A 21,703-nucleotide genomic window follows, 5' to 3' on the forward strand; every position below is an offset into this window, starting at 1 on the left:
CAATGGTATGGACTGCCGACTCTAAATCTGAAGGTTGCGGGTTCAAATCCAGGTTGGAAATTTTAGATTTTAGATTTTATATATTTTGGGTAAATTGAAACTTCATAGTTAATTTCGTAACATTTAAAATTGTGAAATTACACTTAGTCCAATGGGATGGACTTCTGACTCGAAATCTGAAGGTTGTGGGTTCAATTCCAGGGTGGGAATTTTAGATTTTAAAATTTTGTTACTTTTGGGTAAATTAAAACATTATAGTTAATTTCGTAACCCTTTACAAAGTGTGAAATTAGGCTTAGTCCAATGGTATGGACTATCGACTCGAAATCTGAAGGTTGCGGGTTCAATTCCAGGGGGGAATTTTAGATTTTAAAATTTATTTCTTTTTGGGTAAATTTAAACATTATAGTTAATTTCGTAACCACTAAAAAGTGTGAAATTATGCTAAGTCCAATGGTATGGACTACTGACTCTAAATCTGAAGGTTGTGGGTTCAAATCCAGGGTGGGAATTTTAGATTTTAAATTTTATTACTTTTTGGGTAAATTAAACATTATAGTTAATTTCGTAACCTTTAACAAGTGTGAAATTATGCTTAGTCCAATGGTATGGACTACCGACTCTAAATCTGAAGGTTGCGGGTTCAATTCCAGGGGGGGGGAATTTTAGATTTTAAAATTTTATTTCTTTTTGGGTAAATTTAAACTTGATAGTTAATTTCGTAACCACTAAAAAGTGTGAAATTATGCTAAGTCCAATGGTATGGATTGCTGACTCGAAATCTGAAGGTTGTGGGTTCAAATCCAGGGTGGGAATTTTAGATTTAAAATTTTATTACTTTTGGGTAAATTAAAACATTATAGTTAATTTCGTAACCTTTAAAAAGTGTGAAATTATGCTTAGTCCAATGGTACGGACTGCTGACTCAAAATCTGAAGGTTGTGGGTTGAATCCAGGGTGGAAATTTTAGATTTTCAAATTTTATTACTTTTTGGGTAAATTAAAACTTCATAGTTAATTTCGTAACCTGTAAAAAGTGTGAAATTATGCTAAGTCCAATGGTATGGACTGCTGACTCGAAATCTGAAGGTTGTGGGTTCAAATCTAGGAAGGGAATTAAAGATTTTAAAATTTATTTCTTTTTGGGTAAATTGAAACTTTATAGTTAATTTTTTAACCAATAAAAACAGTGGAATTATGCTAAGTACAATGGTACGGACTGCTGACTTTAAAATTTAAGGTTGTGGGTTCAAATCCAGGGTGGAAATTTAGATTTTAAAATTTTATTTCTTTTGGGTAAATTGAAACTTGATAGTTAATTCCGTAACCACTAAAAAGCATGAAATTATGCTTAGTGCAGTGGTTCAGACTGCTGACTCTAAATCAAAAGGTTGCAGGTTCATTCCCACGCTGGGAATTTTAGATTTCAAAATTTTACTACTTTTTAGGTCAATTGAAACTCTACAGTTAATTTTGTAACCACAAAATAGTGTGAAGTTGTGCTTAATCAAGTAATACGGACTGATGACCCTAAATCTGAACTTCTGAAGGTTGCTGGTTCAAGTCGCACAGTTGGAGTTTTAGATTTTAAAATTTTATTAATTTTGAGGTCAATTGAAATTTATATTTTTTTCAAGTTTGAAACCAGTCCACACTTCTAGTCTAGCAAAAGCCAAAAAGTAAAAAAGCAAATACTTTTAGCTTGAAGCAAATAGTGAAAGCATTTGCTCTCATTTTTATTCATGCAAATAAAAGTTATGCTTAAAAATATGTAGTAAAAAAAAAAGCAAATGCTAATTTTTATACATACGACCAAATGTTTCAATGTTAATCATAATTGCATCGTTTATGTTTCAGTAATAGATTTGAGGACCTACATGGATCTGTTTGGGCCTACAACGACGCCCATTCACTGAGCGGATTCGGGATTGCCCATCGAGAACTCGAAAAGATAGGAGAGACCAAGGCCAGTTGCTTTGGTAAAATTTTCATTCAGGTAAGACAAACTTCCATGAAGACTCAACTCATTAGTTCAAGTCCCCCCCCCCCCAACTAAGCCCTAAGACAACACTGAGTGTACACTGTTTACAAAATATGTCCGGTTTTATTTAGTTAAGTGGCTTTCAGGCTGTTAGTTCTCCCACATTTTAATGGTGGTCCCTCATTTGGCATGCTGTTGGAAAGAACCAATTTTCAACTTTTGTTCTTGTGAAAATCCTGTTGCGTGACATCACAGCCTGTGTTGTGATGTGAATGAGTTCTACCTGATTGATAAACGTGACCCGACTCAGAGGTGGCATGTCTTGGTGACAGTCCCTCGCTTGTCAGTTGGTACAGAATGTCATTTGGTGACAAGTGAACGTCCTTATCCAAAGTCAAGGAGTCATGTCCCACAGTATCTCCGGGGTTATCCACGATGTTGCCGAGCGGCTCCGAATCCTCCTCAGACGTTATCGTCATGACGACTGTCTGCTCCATGTTCCCAAGGGTGCCCTCCGAGGACGACATCATGGCCATGTGTGAGATGTCCTGTGATTGGTCAGCCAGGTCTGGTACCAAGACTGTAGATTCAGCTGCAGATTCCTCGGGGGCTGATTTGGATAATGCGCAGGCCTGAGTGTACAGCCGTAGCTGTGCTAGATGGTGGTGCAGCAGCTGGGTGTGCTCCTCAGACATGTGTTGCAGTAACTCTTGCAAAATGGACTGGTTCTCGCTGTCGTTGGTTAGATGTTTCAAACTGGACCTGTGAATCATGGACAGCTGCTGCTTGAGTGACATGTTTGTGTTGGACAAATACTCAACCTGGAGGGCAAGACGGATGGGCAGAGAAATTATTTGTTTACAGATGGAATTTTAATAGACCAATCCATTAGGCTCTGCCCCATGATGTGTAACCAATCACAACCATGACAGCGCACACCAAAGTCTGACATTTATGCACTTCATGATGTGTGCAGTTGGAGCATGAATGCTTAAGAAGGCACATGTGTTGTTACCCAGTTATTTAGTGCAACTAGAGTTTGAGTGAAACCACGAATCCTCTACACAAGGATAAACGACACATCTGAGCTTGTGTACAAAATGTGTGGAAACGGTTTGTCTGCATTTATCATAAGCAGCGTCAGCGCATAGAACAACGTAGAACGTGTAGAAAATGTAGAGCAATGACAACAACAGTGCACACCATGATCGCCCACAGCCATGACAGCTGGCATCCTGACAGAAATCTGACCACTGAAAGAACGCAGTAGCATTAGTGTGCCTGCATTAGTTTTGATCAAGGTATGTCCCCCCTCCCACTTTTGAGAAGCGATTGACGCCCTTGGTACCTGTTGCATGCAGGGAACAAGATCCAAACTCATTCTTAGACCAAGACCAGATGGAATGCCCACTCACCTTTGTACGAAGCCTTTCTATAGTGCCTTTCATTCTGTGCTCTGTCTGGGCCCACGTGGTCCGCTCCTCCTCAAGAGTCTTCTCCAGACTTTCCTTCTCCTGCAGCAGCAGCGACAAGTTGTGCTCTGTGTAGCAAGTCTCGTCCTCCAAATCCTCTTTGCTTCCTTTGTCTGGTATCTCAATAAGGACAACTGTTTACGAGAGGGAAAGGTTGAGTAATTATCCTGGATAATGATTCCTGTAATAATGAAAGTCGGTCATCAAAAGGTCACTCCAGGTGTGGGCTACACAAAGAGGGGAAATGATGGGAGGAGTTTATGGAGTAGAAAGGTCGACATATATGTTGCGCTTGAATGGGACAGATGATATGTAGCGGTAAAAACAGGATACAGGCAAGAAAGTCCAAAGTGATGCAGTGTGTCAAGAACATGTAATTCCTTGTAACTGGGTGCAAGCAATCACTCACTTTTTCAAACCGTATTCCTAACATTAGGTGGGCAAGGTGAAGGACAAATGCCAATATTTCATTAATTGTTGAAGTCAGCTCTCAAAATGTACTGCCACCCTGACTTATTAGATTTTTTTTTTCCTGAATCCTCCAAAATTCAATCAACTTAAATAACGCCAATGGCACACCCTTTGCACCTTGTAATTTCAATTTGTAAAATCCACTGTCAATATTGGCCCTCATCCACCCCAACCCCCTAAAAAAATGCTGAACTTTTGGTTGTTGTTTTATTTATTTTATTGACCAAACAAGTGCAGGAGTGAAGACAACTGTATTAAACATGCTGTTGTCTACCCATTCCCTTCTTCCATATGGATTCACGATATATCAATTGAAAACAAAGTGTGGGGGGGGGGGGGGGTGGGGGGGGGGGGGAAGAGTTCTTCCTTGCATCAAATGCCTGCCCCTTGGCTTTTTGGTCAGCTTCTTCTAATTATCCTTCACTGCTGGTGGCATTATCCACCTTAACCTCTGCGTAGATGCTGAAGGATTCTTGGAGGGTCAGGGTTAATATTCTTACCATCTTACCTTCCCCATTGGCAGTGCTCTGGCTCGGATCATTGATGCAGGCATACTGGTACTCGATTTGCGGCTGCTGCCCATCAGTCTGCTCATAGCCCCGGGGATGATGTGTCTGTCTCCGATGGCTGCTGTGACTGGGGGACTATGAGGTGTGTTACCAGGCTGGCACTGTTGGGTGCTGGGTCAGTGTATGTGGTGAAGATCTAGTTGACATACTGGGTAAAATGGTGAAGTGAAGTGGTTGAGGATGATAAAATGAGACAAAACCTGCAGGGTTGCAAAAGATTCAATTTACACCGCAAATGTACAAGGAAAAATTAAAGTTCAAACTTAATTATTTTAAAAGACCCTAAGTGTTGGCATTTGATAAAATCCACCAAAATCCTTGTAAACCACCATACCTGCTCACAAGGTACATCAATTTCAACTGATTAAATTTATTTCAGTGTTTCAAAGGGGACCATTACATTACAGCAACGGCATACTCAGTTGTCTTGAAACAGCACTGAAACTGCGAAGGTTAAAAAAATAAGTGCATTTTCAAACAGTTTGAGCCAAAAAGGTGTCTCTAATCATTCACAAAAGAATAAATACTTGAGTCAAATGTTTGATTGTGAAATTTATTTCAGAGAGTCTTTAAAGCTATAAATAAGTCCAATGAGCTCCGGAATTCAAGCATCAGGAATTTACAACATTTTCTGAGTGAACCATGGTAGTTTACCCACCTGTGCCAATGTTTAATAGCTTATCACTGTTGATGCAGTTTAAAGGGAATAAAAGTATGCTTGGAAGGTCTTAATCACTCTGTTTAAAACCGCTTGGAGTCGAAGGCGATGGTATTTATCAGGACCCAGACTCCAAGCGGTCTTAAACTTAAATACCGACCAAGCACATATTTATTCCCATACATAAATACCTATTCGGTCAAAAAAATCCAAACCTTTTGGTAAAAAAAACCTGATTTGCTCAACAAGTTCACTTCATGTTTTTTTAACACCCCTCTATAGCTAAATAATGGAGTGTCCAGCTCGCGAGTAAGATGTTAACATCTCCTTTTTTGGAGATAGACACACGCGTCGCACATACTGCGCGATGTCATGCAAAACGCACCTGGGGCGTTGCGTTGTGAATTTTAGGACTATGAAATACTGACTCACTGGTAGCATTGCGCATGCCTACGTGAGGACCAGTAAAATGGAAAGAGGCACTGGATTTCATAGGAGCCAAAATTTAAAGTGAGACTGGAAAAGAGTTCAAGACCAGCCAGCCATGTCTTTATCATCCGTTTAAGACCGGCCACATAGCAGCTTCTCGACCAATAGGAATGGATAAACTGCCATAGGTATTTATGAATTGTGGTTTACATGTATTGTACGTGCAGTCTGATGTGCCCACTGGGATAAAATGAAGTACATGATTGTAAAATTGACCATGACATACTGTACCCGAGTAATAACTATCTGTATTGTGGTCTCTGGATTACGGAAGTGTTGCTGGTAGTGCTTCATAGCCTTGTCCCTCCTGCTGAACCCGTTGTGACAGTGGTAGCAGTGCGAGTGGGCACCCTTGAAGTATTTCTGCTCGTGAATGATGCCGTGGACGATGCAGGATCTACATCACCGCAATATTTTAAGACCTGGGGAGGGATACAGTAGAGGATTGGTTTGGCAATTTTGACAAAAGCTGACAGCTATATGCACTTTGACAAAACATGAACAGTGGATCTTTTTATATGGTTCTCTTGCTGTAACAGGCACAAGTAAGCTATTGACCTGAGTTAGGACTCTTGTTCAGGCAGGCCGGATGCAAAGTTTTTCCTGAGACACAGCCGGCGCTTGGGCATGGCCTGTGACAATTGAGTCTATCAAACACTGGTATCTGCTAAGAATAACCAGCCAGGTATCTGTCAATTTCATAAAACTTCAACAAATGCCACTATCTTGTCCTGCTGTCCACTGCCTTCAACTTATCTTAATTAACCCTCTGCCACATGCAGCACAGTGCATCAGGTGGAAAAGTCTGGTGCACTTTGCTGCATTTCAGCTATCAACACCAGTGCATTAACAGCCAGTTCTGAAACTATGAGAGCTAATCCCATTGAACAATGCCTCAGTTGTATCCTGCTGCGTTCGAGGACCACAGACTCAGAGGCAATTTGGCCTTCAGACTTTTGACCTGATGGATCTTGCTGCACTCGGCAGGCTTGTCACTTGGACAAGTGTTGCATTCAACTCACATGGACCTTAAAAGTCATCTTGTAGCATGACCTGTGAAGAGAAAGTGAAAAACATTGTCCTTTGGCTTAACCTAAAACATATTTCTTGGGATCCAGTCACATGTATGCAAGCGCTTGGTCTTGTTCCCAAATGCAAACTCACCCCCAAAGTTGATGCCTTTATCCACGTGCTTGACCCTGTAGTGCGCCTTGAGGAGAATCTCATCAGTGAAGAGACTGTCCTGGGAGCAGAATGGACAGTGCAGATGCGGAGCCTTCATCAAGGAGTGGCTACACTCCCTGTCTGTGCATTGTATGGGTGTCCAGTCTGCCTCGGCGCCTTTCATCCGCACTGATGGATGCGCCTACAGTTGCGAAAAAAAAAACATGAGAAAAACCGTCAAGTAAACATGTATGATGTAAAAAAAAAAATGTGAATGTATAAAACGGCTACGTCAATAAAATCAGTAGAAAATCTCATTTTCTACTCAAATCCAAATCTTCACAGCAGTTTTCAACAAGGACAGCAAGGAGGTTCGGATGCGGTTAGGTATGGGCAGATCCACTCTTCGGCAGTGCAAGTATCTGCGCTCTCCCCGCGTCAGCCTTGAGGTAAAGGTACAGCTTGCTCGGGCCCTAGTCATATCAAGGGTACTGTATGGTGCCACCACCCTGTCGTTGAAGGCAGCTGGCGTCAAACGCCTAGACAGTTTTGGCCGAACCATTTGGCGTCACCTGCTCAACATCAAGTGGCAAGATCATGTGACAAATGAAAGACTGATGGAGATGATCGTCGACCGGTGGTGCTTCAGCAGTAGCACTGTGATGGAACAAAAGGCAGCATGGTTGGGCCATGTGGTCCGGCATGGCGGCGGCATGGCGGCAGCTGTTGTGGATGGGATGTCAGTGGGATGTCGTCACTCCGTGGGCCGGCCAAAGATGCGCTGGGTGGACTACATCCCTGAATGGTCTGGGTGTGACACCAACGAACTGAAAGCAGCAGCACTGGAAAGACGGGCTGTGGTGGGAGCGGCGCCAGTGATCCCAACTGTGTATAATTTGAAGAGGAGACCACGGGCAAATGCCTATGTCTAATTAATGAATGAATGAGTTTTCAAAGTGGTAGTTCATAAAAACCAGGCATAAAACATTTAACAAAGAAACCACTCGCAGATGGGATCTCTTTTGAGGCGGTGGAAGAGGTTTTAGAAGGCTTTCGTTGGGAGCCAACAGTCACCTCGGAAAGAATGTTGCAACCTGACGCTACTTCAGTGGTTGTGTAAAAAGTCTATGGAGAGTCAAAAACAAATTCAGTATTTCCTAACAAAATTGGAAATGTTTCTCAGTCCCAGATTCATGTTTTATCATTTTTGCAATGACTGACCTTCATTGAGATGATATATTAGGGAAAAAGCAGCATCAGGTTGCAACATTCTTTCCAACACCTCTGATTCTGAACGAACACAAGGAAGTGATGTAGAATAGTAGGGAGTACTGAGTAGTACCCTAGCAGTCACTCCTAGAACTATGATGCTCCGCGTAGCGAAGCCTCATGGACAGAGAACCTCGCAAAATTGTTTGCTACTACAACACACCAACTAAGTACAAAAATGTTCATCAAAACATAGACATTTTCTACAGAACCGCTGCACAATTTGCCCATAAACTCCATACAATACCTCATGACATACGCACGTAAGTTGCGCCTAACAAACATTGCTGGATTCTGTCGGTTTTTGGGCCATAATGATGAAAAAATATGCCCTTTCCGCACTGAGCCAACCTGACTCTTGAAACGTGTACGCAGATTTGATCGATTGATGATTTTCTGTTCGCTCGGAGCACGCTGCAAGCAAATGATACGCTCATGCGTACAAGTGCAAGTACTGCTCCCCCGCAGCGTGCTCCGAGCGAACCGAAAATCAGTGATCGATCATTATCTTTGTGCACGTTTCTAGTGTCAGGTTGGCTCAGTGCGGAAAGGGCATATTTTTCATCATTTTGGCCTAAAAACCGACAGAATCCACCGATGTTTGATAGGCGCAACTTACACGAGTATCCTCGACTCACCATAATTGAGGCAGATAGCGCGTGTTGTCCAACGCAAATTGAATGCGAGTGCGTCAAAACATATCCTGGTCGTTTTGGTGGACTGACGATATGTCATGAGGGATTGTGCTGCAATTAACCATTTTGTGGGGTTCTGTGTCTATGCGGCTCCGCTCACGCGGAGCATCATAGTTCTAGGAGTAACCGAATACCGTAGCAGCAGCCATTCAATATTCATTGTGAAGTGTCCGGAAACTGGACAATTTTACATTTTGCTTTCTTAAAATTACTTTTGCGACGAGGTGTCCAACTAAAGAATATAAACAATTGGTAATCCTTACTTTTAGGACCCCGTTCCTATATAGGAAGGGAAAGACTCACCAAAACAGCTGACTAAATGACACTTAATATGTTTGGCGCAGCAGATAAATTGACCTCCGAGTACGGAACTTTTCCTGGTTTAAGTTTGTGGAAAGAGGGCAGGGCTTTGATTTTAGAGGGAAATTGAGGGGTAAAAGATGACGATGACAACCAGAAAACAGACTCAAAAACCAAGATGGCAAACGTGAAAGCTCGATGCAATGAAAGCTCGATGCTGATTGGCTGACAAAAAATAAACATCTTAATTATTTTTTTTAGCAGCCAATCAGCATCGGGCTTTCATTATGTAGGGCTTTCACGCGTGTTGGAACTACAACATGCATGTCTGACTGTGAAAAAAGGTAGGAAAGTCACATTTTTTTGAAAGTGCTTTCAAAACTAGAAAAAAGACTGCTTTAGCCTGCAAAAGTCAATTGGTACTGAACAGTCATCTGCAAAAGTCAGTTTTGAACAGAACTTGTAAAAAATAGAGGTGTCCTAAAAGTAAGGATTACCAAACAATTTTCCACAATCTCTTGGGTACCTACCACATAGATAGCCATTTTCAATAACTCCTTTGTCTTGAATAATCACATAAATTGGGGGGGGGGGGATTCAAGGGGAAAAACTCACACCCTCCAGAAAAAAAGAAAACATGGGTTTAAAGGGTTTCTGAAAATTCGATTCATTCCCAGCTGCGGCTTTGTCTACTATAATTATTTGAAGATTATGAAATTTCCTCACAGCTACTCAGAAAGCGTCAGTTGTCAAATAAGAATAGACAAATAGGTATTATTGGGCTTCCGTTACGGGAGACGTATGCGTCTCGTTAAAAAAAAAGAAGGATGCCAGTTCAGTATATGAACCTGAAGCAGTTGTGATCTGCGATGGAGGCCGATGTTTCGAAAGAGCTTGCATGCCCATCGAACGACACATGAGGGCAGCATTCAACAACATAAACAAGCGACTGTACGGCGCTGTCTTCCGAGTGGCCGAAACTGTACCTGTTGTTACCTTTGCCACTTTCTTATTACTGGTACGTCAGTATTACTAATTTTATTTAACCATTTAATAAATGGTAACATTAATTTGGTTGTTTATATTAGTTATTGGTGAAATCTGCATTATAGTATTTAGTGAAACGTACTCCAACTTGTCCAAGAAGTCATAGACGTACTGCGTGTATTGTATAGCGTGGCATCCATAGCCACGCACGGAGCGCTGAATCGCAAGGCACAAACCGCGCAGGAAAATCGTGGTTTCTATCCCAAAAATCCTTTCAAAATTGCAAAACGGGTGTCATTAGAACTGAGGAAAAACTGCTTTGATTGTAAAGGTGATTTTTGAGCAATAAAAAAAAACACTTCTGACTCCAATAAAATGACCGAAACAAAACAGGGGCCCTACACTTCATGATCGCCGTAATTTTTCCCTAAATGACCTAGGCCTATCTGTATCAGCCATCTGAAAGTGATATTTTGTCCTAAAAAGTCTAAATTAGCAGTGACAAATTTGAATTTTTACCGAGAAAACACTTTCAAATTTTCAGAGCAGTCCCATAGGGTTTGTGCACAGTGTGACAGTGTGACAAGTGATGGCCAGGTATGGGAATCTTTCCCAGTTAACATCAAAGGAAAGATTCCCATACACTGTATATGGCCATCACTTGCCACCCTGTGCACAAACCCTATGAGACTGGTCTGAAAATTTCTTAGTGTTTTTCTCAGTTAATACTTCAATATTTTCCTAGCTCTACTGAAAGGAACGCTGGAACTTCGGTACGCATTTTTCGTAAAAATTATTCACATTGCCAGGTTCATGGGCCGGTACGAATGGTCAACCTAGCCAACTGTGCAAACTGCAAAGTGACACGGTTCCTGTGCCGTGCTGACCGGCCAATGTGGCCGTCCGTTCACGGTGACATTGTTGCAGTTTGCCATTTTTCAACGGCATTAGAGACTTACTTGCAAATATTACCGAACTGAATTTTTACACTCTAAATATATTTCCATACCAAACTGTGTATTTCTTGCTATTTTATTTTTGATTTTACGGATGATCCTGCGGTTTTCTGATGAACCATTGCGCTGCCCGAGAAACGATTGCTTGTCTGCAGTCCATCATGAATCGATGATGATGTCACTTCAAAAAGTCATAGTCGGTGATTTCGAAAGTTTACCTATGGAAAAAAGTCGGATTTAGTGATTTCAAAAGGTTAATACCTCTGGCAAAAAAACAAAAACCTATAGGTTTCTTTAAGATAATGTCAACTTTTCGAATTGATCAAATTAGGTTTTGCCCTTCACCAACGTATAAACACTGTATACTCAGTCTGTTACCTCCCGAGTGAAAGATGGGAAAAATCAAGCCGGTGGGACTCGAACCGACGATGTCCAGTGCTTTCTAGTGCAGATGTCTTACCACTCGACCACCGAGCTAACGGAATCTGTTGGCCGGTTCGATTTGAACTTTAGCAGCGGGTACCGCATTAACTATTTATTGCCAAATCACCCAGTATTGCTGTTTCAATGTGCAAGGAAACAGGTCATCTGGTACCTTGGGCAACTCGTACCTTGGACAACTCATACATTTAATGTGACATCATTATGCCAACTCGTACCTTGGACAACTCGTACCTTCAATAAAGACGTCTCGTTCCATTACGTGTAAGTCAAGTCGTACTGAATCAATTAAAAGTACAGACTGCTCTTGTAATATGTGTTTTAATTTTGGTTATTAGACTTCGCAAGAAAACGAATGCAGGAATTACTTTGACAGTCACCATATGTGAAGATGAAATGGTTACTCTCTCCTATTCATCTCAACATTTATTTCCATATTTCAAAGAACATTCAGGTAACGGAAAGATTTCCATATACGAAGTTCACTAATTTTCCTCTGTATTGACTAACAAGCCCCCAGATAGCAATTTCATGTCATCAAAGTCAATTTGAGCAGTGAAAAAATACAAGCATTTTCTTAGAAAACACTTAGAATTTTTCAGTCCAATCTCATAGGGTTTGTACACAGGGTGTTGAGTGAACTTCGTATATGGAAATCTTTCCCAGGTAACTATACAAAATGGTCAAGAAACGAATGTTTGTTAAAAATATGAGATTAATGATTATGTAAAAGACACAACTGAAAAAAAGTAAATTTAGAGAAAGTAAATCTTTAAATTTGCTTTCTCTTATTTTGTCTCTGTTTAATTCTTTGCTAAAGCTCGTTCTGGATGAGAACATCATAAGCTTTGAACTTGCTACCTTGGTACTGGTACACACAGAATACGCATCGGGCACTGAAGCATTATAAAAATAGTTTCCAAATATTCTTGAAGTAATAACTAACACTTCTTGGCGGGTCACGTGAGGGCCTCAACAACACCAGTTGACAAAGACACCGTGATGGTGTCGCAAGCTCCTGATATGAGTTCTTGTGATCAAAGTCCCAAAAAGGTATCTTTTATTTAATTAATGATCCTTCTGTTTACAAAAAAGGACCACCCCACCCCCCCAAAAAAAGTACTTAAAGAAAACAAAATAAAAGTTTCCAAATATTCTCTAAAGGGTACAGTCCATCATTTGTAAATTGTGTATTTTATTCGTTTGAAGCAACAAACACGCTCAAAATCTAAAGAAGGGTACTGAACAACTAACCTGATGAAGTTTCAGCTCAGCTTCAGCTGTACATTTCGAGTAAAACAACATTCTAGGATTTCGATTTCAAATCAAAAGATGCTGAATCTTGTTTTGAATTTGGCCTGATGAATTAAAACAACCGCGCGAGCGTGTGCATCGTGTCAACGCTTGCGCGCACTTCGCCAACTAAAAAAAGGAACTGCTAACGGAAATTTCCAACCATGTGCCTTTAGATGCATCGTTGGAAAGGCCTTCTTTCATTGATTTCTTCCCAATGACAGCATGCCAGAACGAATAATTTCACAGGGAGTTTTTGTCCCCTTACTATCTTTCAACCAAGTAGTTATTCAACACTAAATATCGTTTTGGATAGCTGCAAATGATGGACTGTAGCTTTAAATGATCACTTAAACTTCTTGGCAGCAATAACAAAATATTGAGTGCATACATGTATGTACATGTATATAGCCACGTTCATGGGTCTATATCAAGCCATATCTTATTTTTCTTCTGAAAACAACATAAGAATGTATACATGTCATCAATAGCAGCCCCAATGCAGTATACAAGGTAGAAAAGCCACCAAAATCATAATTTTTTTCATATTTTAGTATAAAGCATAAATAATGAAATGTCTCTCCTGAAGACAGTCAGAGCATACTGACCGGAACGTCGAGTTGATACCTCTGGTGCTTTTCAGAACCATTCTCTTAGTTGAGAAATTATTCTCCCATGGTGTTTCCGCAAACCTTTCATTATTTAGTATCTCCACCATGCAAAGCCTCAACTCTTACTTAGAATGCATAATTCTGTTTCAAGTCGACCAAATGCTTCGTAAATGATTGCTGCATGGTGTGAAGTAAGCTTAATCTCATCTGGGTTTGGATAATAGGGGAAAAGGGAAAAGTTTTAATAGTATTTGCCAAATTTCAAGGCCTCCGCCAATTTTCAACTGCTGGACAAAAAATAGATGTGCCTCCAGCTCTACATATCAAATTCGTGATGAGCATTGGAGCTGGAGTTTCTCATCTCCATCTTGTATTGCAAGTTTTCAATACCTTAATATTTGGGACTCTCATAGACAGTATTGAGAGTCCCAAATGTTTGGACAACTATTGGAAGAGTTCCATATCTGGACATCACTTGACACCCGGTGCACAAACCCTAAGAGACTGGTCTGAAAAATTTGAAGTGCTTTCTTCATAAACGTTTCAATATTTTCCCTGCTAAATTTGACTTTTAAACATGTCATCCGTTTCTGATGGCTGATAGGTCACTGTGGGGAAATATTAGTGATGTGCATGCAATATGTATGGAATTCTTCCCCAACTATTTTTTCCCCAGCAGTCAGAAAATGATGGAGGCCATGAAAAATTGCCTCAACTGAAATTGTCCTTTTCCCTGATCCAAACCTAGTTGAGATTAAACTCACCTAAATACCATGCAGCAGTCATCATTAAGCAAAGGATCGACTTGAAACAGAACTACACTGGCTAAAATATGGGGAAACAATGATGATTTTGGTGGCTTTTCAGATAGAACTGTCGCGTCGCAGCCGTGTTGTGGCGACATTTACAGCTCGCATCTCATACTGGTATGGTATCCACATATACATCGCACTGCATAGAGACATGTACACGATATGGTTACCATACTATTTTCAGGTGCACGTTGTGATTTCAAATTTTGACCCCACCCCCTAGATATCCCACTGGTCATGGCTTTCAATAGTATACAACTGCTTTATGTGCAGTTTCTTTATATTTCCAGTGTGTTTTTGGTCCAACGTAATAACACCAAAATGGATGAGAAGCAGGGACCAACTTCTGATGATGTCCCAACTGGGGAGGTAACGTCATCCACAGTTACAGAGGGTGATGTTGTCAAGATGCCAACAGATGTGGCCATCACTATGGATGCTATTCCCAATGAAGATGAGGAGGACAAATCCAAAGGTGACTTGTTATTCTTTTACTTGGTGAAGACGTTTGCTCCTTTGCCAGGTCAGCTAAGTGTAATACCATTCATGTGATTTTGTCCATTCTTGCATATTGGAAACTTAACACTTTAACCCAGTGAAATTAAATAGTTTTCCATTTCCGGATAGTTCTGGGTAGGAATGACTGCATATAGATGTCTGTCCTTGCTGCAATTTCTGTGAACTGGTGGTTGGGAAGTCTACAAGCCTGTGCTGGTTTGGGGACTATGGATGATGAGTTAATGTGAACTATGTTGTGTATTATTTTAGTAGGTAAGTTGGTTAACTTTCCTTCTCTCTTCCAGTGAAGACCAGCCTAGGGTTGTCAACATGTCGGTCACACTGCTCAGTCTGGAATAATCTCGCATTACGAAACGAGCAGCCCTCATCAGTTGCATTTTTTCCAGGGATGTTATGTTCTTAGCTACATGTATGTGAGGGTTCCAAGCAATGCTGCCATATTCTAGGTGTGGTCTGACTACTGCTAAGTACAGCTTTTCTTTGACTGATCTGGATGCAGAATGAAAATTTATTTTGATGAAGTTCAATATACGACTTGCTTTGGAAGTGGCATATGCTGTTTGGTGATTCCAACTTAGGTTATTCTGAATGATTATTCCCAAATATGTGATGTTGGTTTTCTCTACGAGGTTGGATCCTAACATGGTGTCGTTAGTTTTGCCGGGGGCCCGCTTCCCGGAGATTCGCATGATGTTACATTTGCTGGAGTTAACTTTCATTCCCCAGGTTTGCTCCCAGTGAGCCAAGTTGTCCAGGTCTTTTTGGAACATCAGTTCATCAGTTGATGAGCAGATCTTCCGATGTAACAGGCAGTCGTCAGCGAAAAGGCGAGTTGTGCCAGTCACCGATTTGCTTATGTTGTTGATGAAAAGTAAAAACAGGTGGGGGCCAAGCACGGTGCCTTGTGGTACGCCACTGTCGACACTTTGCCATTTCAAAGATTTTCCATGTACCACAACTCTTTGTGACCTGTTGGTTAAGAATTCCCTGATCCATCTCTGTGTTTTTCCCCTTATCCCGTAGTAGTCTAATGTTTGGACCAGTTTTTGATGAGAAACTATGTCGAATGCTTTGGAGAAGTCAAGTACTGCCATGTCTATGGTGATTTGTTACGAGTTGGGATTTGCAGGACAGGCCTTTACGAAAAGCATGTTGGTTTTCGTTCAGGATGTTGTGTTCCTGGAGATGTTTCATTTATTGGCTATCAATGATGTGCTCTAATAACTTAAAGCAAACAGAGGTCAACGACACAGGTCTGTAGTTTGCCGGGTCTGCACGAGAGCCTTTCTTAAAAATGGGTGTTACGTTGGCTTTCTTCCAGTCAGATGGTAGAGAACCCAGGTCAAGTGCTTGTTGGAATATGAATGCGAGTACTGGGGCAACTTCATTGGCAGCTAGTTTCAAGTTGAGCGACGTCAGTAACTTGAGGACTCATCTAACAGACACGGTGATGTTTGTCAAGTGTGAGTAGGGACTCGGTGGTAGAACTGGCTGCACATCGGTGTCATCCCAGCTGAAACACTACAGAATTGGTCTTGTAGGGTTTCAGCTTTTTCTTGGTCAGATGTGATATTTTTCCCGTTGAGTTTCAGAATCTGCGCCAACATTTCTGGGGGTTACCTGTAGATGTAGTTTCTTGTAAATGTGTGCGTTTAGCCCTTCGGATTTCGCTGTTCACTTGCTTTTGCAAAAGTTTGAATGTAGACCGCTTGTTACTGCCTTCACATAGCTGCGCTCTTTCTTCCTGCAGAAACGGATTAGGACAGTAGTGAGCCATGAGGGTCTACAATGTCCCTGGACTGGTTTTTGTGGTACTAATTCGTTAGTTTTCAGCCTGTCCCTAAAAATACTCCAATTTGCCTCAACTGTTCTGGTTTCTGGAGATGACTGCATGAATTTGGTCTTAAGCTCGAGGACAGATTTGTTCAGCTTGGATTCATCCACGTCATTCCACTTGAAGATGGTCCTAGGGGGCTTGACAGAGCGAGGTGCGGTGATGTTTATGTCAGCTAGCACTGTTGCGTGATCGCTAATTCCGGAGTTGCTGTAAACATTACAAACCAGAGTTGAACGTGTGGTGAAGAGCAAATCGAAGCTGTTATCTGTTCCTGTAACTGGGTCTCTTTTTGTAGCAAAATTTGCCTTTTGTTCGAGATTGTAGTCATCATGTTGATAATTTTGGATTGAATACCGTTTGCCGAGAAAGTACATGTACCAGTCCTTGAGTTCCAAAGCATGCCTGGGATGTTAAAGTCTCCTCCAAGAATGATGAATGGGGAGTTTACCTAAGCCTGCAATTTACTCAGACTTCTGTCTAGGTTTTCTAGAGATTCTGGCCTGTAGGAGTCGGGGGCTCTATAATATGCAGAGATGAAGATGTCCTCTCCTTTCGGCTTGAGCGGTAGTTGGCACCCGAGTAATTCACAACCATCTTCAGAAAGTTCAATGGCTGAGAAACCATCCTTAACCAAGATAAAGACACCTCCGCCACGTCTGTCGTTTCCTCTGTCCTTGAACCTTCGTTCAACTGTCAAACTTGTGAATTTCTGATGAATGAATGCAAAGTTTACAAAGCCATTCATATCTTAAAACATTCATTCTTTTATAATAAGATGGAATTTTGCGTCGGGGTGATGTAAATCAAATTGGGTTTTGCCCTTCATCGACTATCCATCTTATGAATAGTTAATGCAGTACCCGCTGCTATGTACATCAGATTTGAACCAACCAGCTCGGTGGTCGAGTGGTAAGATGTCTGCACTAGAAAGCAGGAGGTTGTGGGTTTGAGTCCCACCCGAGTGATTTTTTTCCAACTTTCACTCGGGAGGTACCACACTGAGTATACAGTGTTTATACATCGGTGAAGGGCAAAACCTAATTTGATTCATTCTTTTGTTGATTAATACAAAGCCCATTAAAAAAGGCAAATAAAAATATCAAAATATTATGAGGCATCAATAAAGTATCAAGTATCAGAAAAGCAAACTAGTTCAAATACCAGAATGGTGATAGTACATACATGTAGCATTATTTGTGCTTGGCAGTTTTGAATTACGCACACAAAAACAGCAGCTTGTAGAAATTGGTCATTTTTGGGAACCGTCCAAATTAAGATATTTATATATAGGTTTATCTCTAACTTTACAAAGAGGTTCATATTTTAAAGCACTGATTTTTTTCAGTTACAGTATACATTTGTTGTACATCTATATTAAGACTGTTCGACTTTGGAATGCTTCTTATTCAAAATTTGAAATTAATTGATCTGTTTGTTATTGTGAACTGATTTTGTTGTGCAGTGTCTCACTTGAAAACTCATAATTAAACTTACAAATATCTCATGCTTAAAAAAATCAAAGTAAATTTATTTTCTCTGATTGGAGTTGGTTTTTTAATTTGTTTGTTTTTGTCCATCAGGTCTTGACCCACAAGATAACCATTGCCCCAGCACCTCTGACGTACCAGTGACTGGTGCTGCCATAACGGATCCTTATCACTATCTGACACAACAGCACTTCACCTCAGAGATCTTCAAGATTGAGATCCAAAACCTCCCAAGATATTTTGGATTTGCGGTGAGTTTGCTCTCTATGCTTTCAACTCTCGATAATGATAATGCAGTTTGTGCTCTATTAAGAGTTCACTATGTTTTCCATGGTGAAGATTTCTCAGGGTCTTTTTGTAATTTTGTCTAACAGAATTTAAAGGCAATTGGATGAATTTCACTGAAACCTGGAAATATCCTAGCCTCATGTCCATATGAAAGTAATGGTAAACTGCATGTAGAAAGTTGTCATCTTTTTTCCAGTGCACTTTTTACAATGCCTGTACACTTTAGGGGCCATTCAGAATTTTCAATGTTTTAAAATTTCGACTTTTTATCCAAATTATTTTGACCCACCCACCCACCCCTAATTTCGATTAATAAAAAACTGATCATGTACATATACTTGAACATGTAGATGTACATGTATACCCATGTACATGTACATGTGTACCCATGTACATGTACATGTGTACCCATGTACATGTGTGTCTAGTTCAGTGACGGCGTGAAGTTGTCGGTCTTCCTCTTTTGCAGTGGTGGCCTTCAGTTTTCTTGTGTTTTACCAGCTGATATGCTGTTTGGAAAGGCAGGTTGCAGTCTTGGAAGCCACAAAGATGACCGTAGTTTTGTCATTTTCTGGATTAGCCACAGACTGGACTGCCTCCGTAAACAAAGGTTACACTGCCACCATGTAAAAAAACATGTCGAACTCTGTCAAATTTTGATTTTCACATTTAGGCTTAGTTCGTAGTTTATTTTTGCTTTAGAAGCATACTACCCTCTTTAAAGGCTTATCAGAAAGTGCTGCCTTTTTCAGGTGTCTGTTTTTCGTAAAATTTCCAGATTCGTTTGCACACGTTTGCGTATCAAAATTTCAACATGAAATTTTACGAAAAATAGACATCTGAAAAAGGCAGCACCTTCTAATTAGCCTATAAAGGGGGTGAGTATGCTTCTACAGCAAAAATAAACTACAAACTAAGCCTAAATGTGAAAATCAAAATTTGACAGAGTTTGACATGTTTTTGTATATGGTGGCAGTGTGGCCTTTATTTACAGAGGCAGTCCAGTAAATTGGCCACATTTATGGGGCTATTTTCTGGATGAGGTGGATGACATGTGACATATGAGGTTGTGCCTGTCACGTGAGGTAGCTGAGAAAAACATTCCCTCGAACCCCCTTCCCCTATTTGCAGGGCGGGGGTACGAGCGAAAGAAAACATCAAGTTTGGGCAGTCATCACATGACAGGCTGCGGTCCTCGTATTCTTGGAGTCCAGTGGTTGAATAGTCCAGTTTTTATAGCGATTGGTAATCGACGCCCGCGGCGTGTTATAGAGCCGATCTAGTACACCTGGTACCCTGCTGCCTCTGCACGGCCTAACCGCTACAAACGCCCGGCATCCAAGTCTACTGAAAAACTACCTCCCTCTCATGCCACAGTGGGTCTATATTCACGTACATGTACATGACGCACATGTACAGTACATACACGGGACCAAGTTGGAAAAGAAACACGCATCGCAATATCGGAACGCTTGTGCGTTGTTCAGGCAAGTCCAAAGATCTATCTTTCTTTGTTTTTTTTTTATCTTTTTTCCATGGAAAGTGAATTTCGATTTTCAATTATTTAGCTTGACCCACCCACCCACAATTTGGAAAAAGATCGAAATTTTAAAACATTGAAAATTCTGAATGGCCTTTTAATAGTTGTTTCTACTGTTGCTGCGATATCGCTTTAGGTATTTTCTGTGTAAATTGTGAAACTAAAATTCATTGCATTGAAATGTACATGTACACGTAGCAGTTTGTTAAAGTATCTGACTGACTGCCTGTGCCTCGTGCACAATGAACAAACAGTCACATCAACCTCAACCAAAACACTTTGTAACTTTCCGTCCTTAAACAGCAGTGACACTGAAGTTCCAGCTCATGACATCACTGTATTGCTCATGAATATGGAACTTGGCACTTTCTTAAAAGTATTTTAAAGCCTGGAGCATTAAACCCTTCATCAACTAAAAACCTCAAAATCTGTTTCAAACACACTTTAAATATCTGCAGTGGAAAATGTAGGGTTATACTGTACAAATGTACAAATGTAGATGTTTGTGCCAATTCATGTATATTTTCACACAGACAAAGTTTAAAAACAAACTTGCTCATTTAAACGCACACAAAAACCTCATTCAAGTAACATTTAACGTGTGCATTTAAGTATGCAGTTTTGTAATCCATTGCCTAGACGATCATTTTCAAGTATTCCTGAACCAAGAATGTAAGATTTGCTGTGATCTGGCAGATGCAAGATAGGCGCAGATACAAGTGGCCCTTTCAGCGTGCTCAATGCATGTTCCTGTGCCTCTTCCCAATTTACATGATTCGGTTTTCCTTTCTTAGTCAGATCGGAAAAGTTCGGAATGAATTTGCCATAGTAATTAACAAGGCTTATAAGTGATCGAACTTCCTTTTTCATTCGTGGACGAGATGCATTCAGGATTTTTGTGATCTTTTCCGTCTGTGGCTTTACAACACCGTTTCCTACAATGTGCCCTAGAAAATCAAGGAAATCATATCCGGCCATAATTTGCCTTGCGCAAGGGATTCAAAACATCTTGAATTGTTTCGATGTGTTGTTCCCAAGTATCCGTGTATATCAGAATATCATCAATGAAATTCACGACATGCTGTATGTTTTCCAGCAATTTTCTCATCATGCGTATGAAAGTAGCCGGTGCATTTACCGTTCTGAAAGGTAACAGAGTGAATCGAACTATGTGCTTTTTGAGGAGATTTGCGTGAAATGTGTGTGGCTTACATGTACGTTCATCTCAATACAGTAGTCGTGTTGTGCAACTTTCCGTAATACAGGAAATGGCCCTTTCCATTGCATGAGTAATTTGTTTGCGTCAGTTGGCAGGACAACTAATACTCGGTGGCCGGTATCAAACTTTCGATTAATCAAGTACGCGCGTCGTAGTATTTCTTATAGCGAGTACTGGACTTCGCGAGTTCTTCTCAAGCTAGTTCGCAAGTAGACTCTAGCCGTTCACACAAGTCTATGACATATTGGTAAGTTGTCTTTACCTCTTAATCTAATTTTTCTCCAGTCCATAACTCTCTGAGGATAGTAAGAGGACCTCGTACTGAACGACCGTACATGAGCTCAAAGGGAGAGTACCCCGTGCTCTCTTGCGGAGATTCTCGATACGCGAACAACAGCACAGGGATATACCGATCCCAATCACGCGGTCTCTCACTGCACATGCGCCTTAACATTCGTTTCAGTGTACCATTGAATTTCTCAACGAGTTCATTACAGATTGGATGGTAGGGTGTAGTTTGCAGTTGTTTCATTGACATAAGTCTGCCTATTTCTTTCATTAGATCCGAGGTGAATTGTGCGCCAATATCTGATAGCATTTCATTTGGATCGCCCATTGGAGTAAAGATTTCAAACAATGCTTCCG

The 21,703-nt window shown here is 40.8% G+C and overlaps 1 long non-coding RNA gene and 1 pseudogene across 1 annotated transcript; one reads left to right on the plus strand and one right to left on the minus strand.

Moving 5' to 3' along the window:
• Window positions 1-2,077: 2,077 nt before the first annotated feature.
• Window positions 2,078-9,701, minus strand: LOC119742789 (annotated as a pseudogene).
• An 82-nt stretch (window positions 9,702-9,783) lies between these two features.
• Window positions 9,784-18,136, plus strand: LOC119742790. Its single transcript, XR_005272901.1, has 3 exons — window positions 9,784-10,086; window positions 14,459-14,643; window positions 18,105-18,136. It is a non-coding gene; the product is annotated as an uncharacterized LOC119742790 (long non-coding RNA).
• Window positions 18,137-21,703: the final 3,567 nt, after the last annotated feature.

The sequence above is a fragment of the Patiria miniata genome, unplaced genomic scaffold (genome assembly GCF_015706575.1).
Source record: "Patiria miniata isolate m_02_andy unplaced genomic scaffold, ASM1570657v1 HiC_scaffold_6, whole genome shotgun sequence".
In the NCBI taxonomy this organism is placed as follows: Eukaryota; Metazoa; Echinodermata; class Asteroidea; order Valvatida; family Asterinidae; genus Patiria; species Patiria miniata.